Raw genomic sequence first — 9,592 nt, 5'->3', positions numbered from 1 at the left:
ATATCACTGTATACAAAAGCTATCCAAACGTAGATCTAAGAAAAAGGAACAAACAAGAGAGGATTCAATGGAGAAAAAGGGACAGATATATCCCAAGTAGAAGAAAAGAAGTTAAAGAAAGATGTAATTTATCAGGAGTTTCTGTAAGCAAAATCGTCTTAGGCACCGTGGTAACAAGAGAGAGATTTATACATGGTTACACTGTGCTAAGGGACCAGAGTTATCCAAGTCTTGAATGATCCACTTCATGATCCACTGGAGTTACGCTTCAAGTGAGGCTGAGAATAGTTGAGGCATCATCACAGAATGACCCAGAACCAGACACTACGGAAAAGAGCTAAAGAATAGCTAAGATGGGCACACAGATGTACTTTCAGAACATAACAAATGCGTCCCAGGATGATATGACCTGCTTATCTGCCTGTGATTCTGTAACAGAGGCACCGAGGGAAAACAGAGAAGCAGTAACAATTACAGTTCGCACTTCAACAACAAAGATTTAAAATGCATGGGTCCACTTACATGTAGATTTGGTTTCCAAAAAAATGTGTTGGAAAATTTTTTGGACATTTGTAACAATTTGAGAAAACTCAGAGACAAACCACAATATTACCGAAATGTCAAAACAATTAAGGAAAACTTAGCTGAGTCATGAATAGATAAACGTACGTAGATACTAGTTTGTCATTTACTACCATAACATACACACAAATCTATTACAAAAAGTTAAAATTTATCAAAACATACAAACCATATATTATTTTTCATTTATGATGTCTAGTTATAACATCCACACCGATCTGCATCATGTAAAACAATATTGATGTAGGATGTGAAAAACAGATGATTCACCCTGTAAACAGAGAACAGAAACTTACCTTATTCAGAAATAGAGTACAATCCTGGAGATGTACTTTTTCTTCCTTGTTTTTTTTTTTAATAAGATTTGCTTTTTTTTTTAAATACAAGGGAATTAGGTGGGTTTTTTTTTTTTAAGATTTTATTTATTCGTCAGAGAGATGGCAGAAGCAGGGGGAGAGGCAGGCAGAGGGAGAAGTAGGCTCCCCACTGAGCAAGGACGCCGCCCCCCACCCCCCACGCGAAATTTGATCCCAGGACTGTAAAACCAAGACCTGAGCTGAAGGCAGACAATTAACTGACTGAGCCACCCAGGAGTCCCAACACTTTCTATTCTATGGCTTACTTTACTGTAAGAACACAGCACTATAGAGGCCCAGGACAGGCTGCCCTAAGATGGGCCACTACAGCAGGAAAAGCTGTCTGGCTTCCCCACAAAGTCCTCAATTTACATTGGAAAGGGGAGCCTGCAACAGGAAGACTGCTATTAACATAGACACCCCTTTACCTAAGGATCTTCTCTGCATAATAGGGCAAATTTGTTTTTCCAAATACCTCCTTTCACCTTCTTGCTAATGGACTTCTCCCCTTTGAAGGAACCTAGGGCAGAGAAAGAAGGTCTTCCTCCCCTACAGTATATAATACAAGTAAGAAACAAAACATGGGTTAATCAACTGTCTATGTTACCAGTAAAGATTCCAGTCAACAGTAAGTTATTAGTAGTTAAGTTTTTACAGTGCCAAAAATTACAAACAGATTTTTCAACTGCATATGTGGGGACAGGGAGATTGGTGTCCCTAAACCCAATAATGTTAAAGAGTCAACTACAGTAGTTGATAAAATGTCACCTGCAAAAAATTACAGAGCTCCAAATGCATTAAATTGCCTTTCACAGACCTGTTAAGATATAGTACTTGAAAATAATCGATTAAGAAACTATTCGTAGCATGGAGGTAGGGGGTGGGGAGAACCCTTCAGGAAAGGTTTCTTAACAGTAATGGTATCTGGTAAGAAGCCCCTGATGCAACCTCTCACAGCTTAGTCATAAACAAACAAACAAAAAAAAAACAACTGACAATGTAACCTTAAGAATAAAATATAGGAGTACCTGGGTGGCTGAGTCATTAAGTATCTGCCTTAGGCTCAGGGCAAGATCCCAGGGTCCTGGGATCCAGCCCCATATCCGGCTCCCTGTTCCACTGGAAGCCTGCTTCTTCCTCTCCCATTGCCCCTGCTTGTGTTCCCTCTCTCGCTGGCTATCTCTCTCTCTGTCAAATAAATAAATAAAATCTTTAAAAAAAAAAAAAATAACATATAGCTATTACTGGTTTTGGGGAGATATTGCTCTTCGACCATAGATATAAGAAGACATGGATGAACCCAGGGGACATCATGCCAAGTAAGGTAAGTCACACAGAGAAACACAAATACTGTATAATATCACTTATACGTGGAATCTAAAAAAGCCAAGCTTATGAAAACAGTAAAATACTGAAACCAGGGACTAGGGGGGTGGGGAAATAAAATAGATGTTATTTAAAGATATACACTTGCACCTATTAGATGAATAAATTCTAGAGATCCAAAGTACACTATACTCGTTACAAACAACAGTATTACAATCACCAACTGGCTAAGAGACTAGGTCTTCATTATTCTCATCACAAAAAAAAAAAAATAGTAATTATGTGATACAAACATTTTGCTACCAGTACAATGTAAATCATATTACATTATCTAAATGTATTAGATCAGCATACTTCATACCTTATATATACACAATATTGTGTTTCAAGTATCTTTCACTAAAAAAAAGGAAATAACGAAGATCATTCAAGTAATCAAAGAGAAACAAAGTAGGGCACAAGACAGGATTGTCTTTTTCTCCTCACTATTGCTCTCTTGCAATCTCTTTCATTATGGACCCTAATACACCACACCATTCACTCAGTAGGCGAACTTGCCTCGCACTTCACCGAAAATAGAAGCCAATAAGATGGGGATTCTGTTATTTTCCAATCACTATTTTTTAATTTTTTAAAAAGATTTTATTTATGTATTTGAAAGAAAGAGAATGAGCGATGAGGAGAGGCAGAGGGAGAGAGAGAGGGAAGCAGATTCCTTGCTAAGCAGGAAGCCCAATGCGGGGCTCGATCCCAGGACCCGGAGATCATGACCTGAGCTTAATGCAGACATCTAACCGACTGAGCAAGCCAGGCACCCTGCAATCACTACTTTTTTAAAGATTTTTATTTCAGAGAGAGAGAGAAAGAGAGCACGAGCGGAGAGGAGAGGCAGAGGGAGAAGCAGGCTCCCCAGTGAGTAGGGAGTCTGAGGCAGAACTCAATCCCAGGACCTGGGGATCATGACCTGAGCCAACAGCAGACACCCAAGTGACTGAGCCATGCAGGTGCCCTTCTAATCACCGTTTTTGCTTTTTAGTCCCCTGGCATTCACACGCACCCATCATCTCCTTCTATGCTCTTATTAGAACAGAGTTACCTCTTCTGTCTAAGATTAATATCTTCATTTATCCTTTGTATCCTTTCATGTAAAAGAAATCATATTACATTGATTGTCCCCTTTCTCTCTTTTATCTTCAAAGTCCATGACCTAGGTCTTTTTCATTTGCATTTAAGTAAGTTCAACTTCTCCTCTCTTAAAAACATAACTCCCTAATCCCCATCCAGCTGCTTTCTTATTTCTCTCCTCCAGGTTATAGCCAAGCTTCTTAAAAGAAATATGTTCAATTGCTGTCCCCATTTCTAATCTACAATCAGTACCTATCTCAACATCATTGGGTTTCTATCTCCACTGATTCACCCAAGCGTTTCTCACCACAGACCTCAAGGAGCTCCTTGTATTAAACCCCAAACCAGTTCTCAATCATTATCATTTTTGATCCACCAAAAACATTTGATATTGCTGAAAAATCCTTACTACTAAAAATACTCTCTTCCCTTGGTATTCCTCCCACCTTTTTCACCAGGGATTTCCTTCTTCTTTCATCTCCTGGTGTTCCTGAAGACTCTGTACTGGTTGTTCTTTTCTGTGTCCACTACATTTTTGGCTGGTGTAAAATTGTTTCCACTCCAATGGTTTCGATTGGCATGGATACACTAGTGACTCCAAAATCTATATCCAAGTTCTCTCTCTTAGGTAAAAAACATATTCAACTTCCTACTAGACAAGGCTATTTGGATAGGATAGGATAGGATAGGATAGGATAGGATAGGATAGGATAGGATAGGATAGGATAGGATGGGATAGGATAGGATAGGACAGGATGGAATGGAATGGAATGGAATGAAATAGGCTTCTCATTCACCACATACTAAAAACACATGTTCCTTATCTTTATCTCCTTCCAAAATCTCCTCCCTAAACTCATTTATATTGTTAACTGTTCACTAAGAACATCACAGACTAGAGTATCAAACAGGCATCTTAAACTCAACATATCCAAAACAAAACTTGCGATTCTTCTTCCCAAGCCTGTTACTGTCTTACGTAGCTTCATAAATTGTTCCTTCTATTCAACAGCCCAACACAAAAACATAGATTTCATCCTTAAGGCCTTGCTTTCCCATATGCACTCATGCAAGTCTACTTAATCTTACAATTATTCTTTTGGCAAATATTTTATATAAAATCACACTTCTATATATATTTACAATTTTATTTGTTATAAAGATTCTAATTTATTTATTGGAGAGAGAGAGAGCACAAGAGGGAGGAGGGTCAGAGGGGCCAGAGGGAGAAGCAGACTCCCCGCTGAGCTCAGATCAAAGACAAATGACCTAGCATCAGAATCATAACACTTGTTCATACTAGATTGTTTCTATTATTAACAAATTAATAAAGACTTTGCTTACAGACTCATAATTACATAATTGCAACAGCTCTATTTCCAACATTTCCCAACTCTGTCGTATCCTCTCCATTCCCACAACCAACACCTTACCTAAAATACCATATTATTATTATCATAATTATTTTTTTGCTTGGACCACTGTAAAAGTCTCTCATTGGTGTTTTTCCTGCCTTTAAATTTTGCTGGTAAAGAATACTCTCTATAAAATAGCCAGAGTAAATGTTTCCAAAGGGGAAAACAGATCATGCTACTTCCTTCTTACAAACCACTGAATACCTTATGATTTCACTTCGAAATATTTTCAAATTCCTTGACATGGCCTACAGAGTCTCTACCTATCAATTCACATCTGTTACCACTGCCCTCCACCCCTTAGCATATAAACTATAAAGGGAGTCAAGAATTATATAGAATTTGTAACCAAAGTGCTACAATAAGGATAACAAATGTCCTGATATCAATCTCCACGTTTTGACACAGAAATAAACATAAATTGAACATTACTCTAGGAATTATTAAGTATTTTTACATATCTTGACTTCTCTGAACCTCACAGAGTATGAATTATGTGGAAGAAATTTCATTATCCCCATTACACAATTCATAAAACTGAGAAGATAGTAAAAAAGACTAAAATTAGTTTCCCTGACTCCCAACCAAATCCTATACCACTCTGCACTACAGGACCATGGAAATGTGAAAAGTGGTATTATCACAAAGCACTACTAGAGATATCTTCTGTTAACAAATCACAGGTTCTGTCTTCTTGAGATTTTCGTTGCTTTGTAGAGTTTTGAGAAATAGAAGCATTATTAAAATAAATTAACAATTAATTAATAAGATATTATAACTGAATAATTAATTAATATAAGGACAACGGGTAACATGAACTTACTTAGCAAGAATTGCATACCAACAGTAGAAATTTCTTCCCTGGGGCGCCTGGGTGGCTCAGTCCGGTAAAAGTCTGTCTTTGGCTCAGGTCATGATCCCAGGGTCCTGGGACTGAGCCCCGCATGGGGCTCCCTGATCAGTGGGAAGTCTGCTCTTCCCTCTCTGCCCTCCTCTTGCATGTGCTTCTGTTCTCTCTGTCAAATAAATAAAAATTAAACAAAAAAAAATTTCTTCCTTATCAAAAGATTTCTGTGTTATTTTACTATTTTCCTTTTAGAAACAAGAAAAAAATGACTATGACTAAAATGCTGGGATTGTGCAACAACATATATCTTCACTATACTGTGACCTTTTCCAAGGCACTAGCCATGATTTATTCATCATGTAACCTACAATACACAGTACAGTGCCTGATATAAAGAACGTTTCTAATATTTAGTGTTTAATAAACATACACAAATAGTTCATTAAGTGGCTATCAATATAAAAGGGAAGGATAAATCATACAGTCTTTCTGATTCAGTAAATGTATTTGTATATATCTATAATATTATGCTCAAAAAACAACCAATTTTTTTTCAATAGACGTTCATTGAATTTTCACTGAACTTCTTACCTACTATGTTGTACCATGGCCATAAATGTTTCCTGGGTATAAGAGAGCTGCCTAAATGTCCCAATAATATTCATTCTTTCCTTCTCAGTTTCAGCTGGGAATATGGCAACCGAGGTAGAAACTGTATTCCCAAGCCTCCCTACACTTAGGCATATGCACGGTACTAAGTTCTCAACAATGGGATACAGTCAGAAATGCAGTGTGCAAGTCCTGGGTCATCTTTCTTTTATTAAGATTAATTTATGTATTCTGGAGAGAGAGAGAACACAAGCGGGAGGGACTGAGGGAGAGAGAGAAATAGAAGCGGACTCCACATTGAGCACGGAGACCACAGGGAAGCTCGATCTCAGGACCCTGAGATTACAACCTGAGCAGAAACCAAGAATCAGAGGCTTAACCGACTGCGCCGCCCAGGAGCCCCCCTGGGTCATCTTCTTAAGGACAAATCTATTTGTCCCTGACAGATGTGGACAACTCTATGAGAGAGAAAATTATTTGTCTTCTATTAGAACCACTGTATCGGACTCATTTTTATTGTAACAACCTAGCCCGTTCCTTAATCAATAGACTAGATCATATTAACTAATGAGAAAAATTATAAAGCCAAAATTATCACCTTGCATGATGACTAATTTCAAATTGAAAGCCACTCTTTTCAATTGGCTATGAGATACATTAGGACCGACAGCTCAAATGTTTAGCATTTCACAATGTGAATAGTCAGAGATCAAGAGCTATTACACAGCATCTAAGACGAGTAAACCTTATTAAATTGACTGCTTGGTTTCTTATGATCCCTTTAAGTAGGTTTGCCTAAGAAGAGTATTTACTAAACTGCATCCCATAAAATAATTAAAATCCCAGAAGAAACAAATACACACTGTGTGTTTGCCAAACACCCACACTTGGATGCACATGCATAAAGGGGGCGGGATAGTGATATTGAGAAAGGAGGGTCGTGTTGTCACATCTGAGAAACTCTTGGTTAAACAAGTTTATTGACTATAATACTTCTCAAAGGCTTTAATATGCTTTAATATCCTACTAGCATGGTTTTTATTACCATCGTGTAAGAAGCTGCCATGTGAGGACAGATATGATGTAAACTCCATTAAAACACTGTCACAAGCTCACTTGAATTTATCTAAAAGTGGAATACAATCTCCAGTTCATAACAGACCCTAACATTACTGAAAATGCCACATTTAGACTAATTACAAATTTATGTTACCTGCTTGGTTCCTAAAGACAAATATTTAAATTTGTAATCTCTGATTTGAACAATCTATTCTAGATTTAAATCTGGATTTCTTAACCTGACTACCTAGAAAATTTCCATTAGGCTCTATGATACCAGCTTGGGTACTCCCCTTTGAAGGCCATTGGATAAAATATAGATAACCCTAGCTTTGAGCACTAAATATTGCATTGTTTGGTCATTTCACTGACTAAAACAAAAAGGGTATACGCTGAATAAAGTTTCTTCACATGGAAAAATAGTAAATCTACCTTGCTTTGTTGCCAAGGAGTAAAGGAAAGAGCTTCATGCTGAACTTTTCAATATTACCAAATTTGCTTCAGATTGCTGTAGCTTAAAGTCATAAACTCCAATGAAGGAAGCTAACTAGATTTTGCTAAAACAATAAAGCTGCCTTTGGGGAATGATGGAAAGAGGCTGGAGAGAAAAAAGTGCTCAGTCTAGTCACTGAAGCAGCAAACATCTTAGATATTTGTGATTTCCATTGCACTTAATAAACTTTAAACAAAGATATGACAGCATTGGTTATCATTTATATTAAGCAGGATCAAGAATTACATATTCAAATTATATGCCTTGGAGTACAGTGATTACTATGAATCTGTGCTCTTAGCCAATACTGATCAGCAGTACCCTGCAAAAACATAAGACAACCAAAAACACTCCATCAATGAGGCAGTTTACGTGAGGTGGGAAAATGATACCTCTTCTGTCACGTTCTTTATAGATATGGAGGATGGTCCTACTTCTTTCCTGCATGATATCCACATTTCATGAAAATGAAAACAGAATGAGTTTTCAAACTAAGGGAGAGAAGAAAGGCACTTGGTTTAGAACCCTTAAGTATATTTTGAACTTACAACTTAAAATGAAATGAAAAGGCACTGTAATAAGTCCATGACACACTGCTATAAACATCCTAGCATTCACAGAAGAACAGGGTGACTGTATCACTAAACTTACTAATTTGCTCTTTTCAAATAATCTCTATACTTTGGAAATTTCATTTTGTGAAATTGAACAAAAGGTTACCTACGCACTTTAAGGAAATGTCCAGATTTCTCCCAAAAGAGTTAATTGCAATAGAACAGTATTTGACTTACCTAACACATGAATAATGTGCTTTATTGTGGCAACTGTTAGTATTCCTCTTCATGTTCCTTTTGAAATAATTTTTTAAATGACCATACGAAGCCTGAAAAAATTTTCATTTTCCAAACAGAATATAAACGATCCATGTGGACTACCCTGATCAGTCAAAAAGCTGATGTGAAATTGTGTAAAAGAATCTAGTTACTTCTCAGGCTATATTCTCAGAACCTCTGCAGAAACCCTCCCAATATTGTATATGTATTTGAATTGTCAAAGAATTAGTCTAGATTTGTTTCACTGGTATGATGGTATAAATACAGAATAGACTGCTTACTGAAATTAATGAGCTTAGAAAACTAAATGTTTTAAGCAACAAGTGCTGTGTGTGTGTGTGTGTGTGTGTATATATATATATATACACACATTAAATGAACAGAGTGAAAAAACAGAACCATGACAACTAGGTAATTCACATACCCTTGAGTTTTGCAATTTTGTCATTCTAACAACGTGACTTTTTTCTCTGCAATTCCCATGTTTTAAAAAAAAAATTGCATTTGTAATCACCGGCAGTAGTATTTAAACAGCAGGAATTAATAATAGGTGGTCAAAAAAGGCAGAAAATTGAGGTTAAGGCAACCTGGTAAGAAGTATTAGGCAAATATCCACGACATGGGGAGAACAAGGGGTTACCAAAGGCAGTTACAGAAGGAGGGAAGTCTATCAGCAGAAAATAGGTAAAGATCAACTTCGGGCTGCCTCACCATAGAACTCCAGGGGCAATACTGACATCAGAGTCTTCACCAATGGCATCGCCTGGAGTTGCAGTGTTGACCTTCATGGCCATATGTGAAAGCCATGAAGTCTAGGCAGATAAACAGGAAATGCCAGAGAAATCAGGTAACACTTTTCAAGGGTCAAGACATGGGAAATAAAATTCTGAGTCTGGATTCTAGTCTCTTGGAATATACAATGATAAAGAAAATTGAAGAGCGTAATT

At 37.2% G+C, this 9,592-nt stretch overlaps 1 long non-coding RNA gene across 1 annotated transcript; it reads right to left on the bottom strand.

Annotated features, from left to right (window-relative positions):
• Nucleotides 1-775: 775 nt before the first annotated feature.
• On the bottom strand, nucleotides 776-8,326 carry LOC130544099 (uncharacterized). The gene is made up of 3 exons (XR_008960088.1): nucleotides 8,205-8,326; nucleotides 5,628-5,820; nucleotides 776-853 (listed from the first exon to the last, which is right to left on the bottom strand). It is a non-coding gene; the product is annotated as an uncharacterized LOC130544099 (long non-coding RNA).
• Between the last annotated feature and the right edge of the window lie 1,266 nt (nucleotides 8,327-9,592).

This window comes from Ursus arctos, chromosome X (genome assembly GCF_023065955.2).
Source record: "Ursus arctos isolate Adak ecotype North America chromosome X, UrsArc2.0, whole genome shotgun sequence".
NCBI lineage: Eukaryota > Metazoa > Chordata > Mammalia > Carnivora > Ursidae > Ursus > Ursus arctos.
This window is presented reverse-complemented; position numbering and strand designations above follow the sequence as displayed.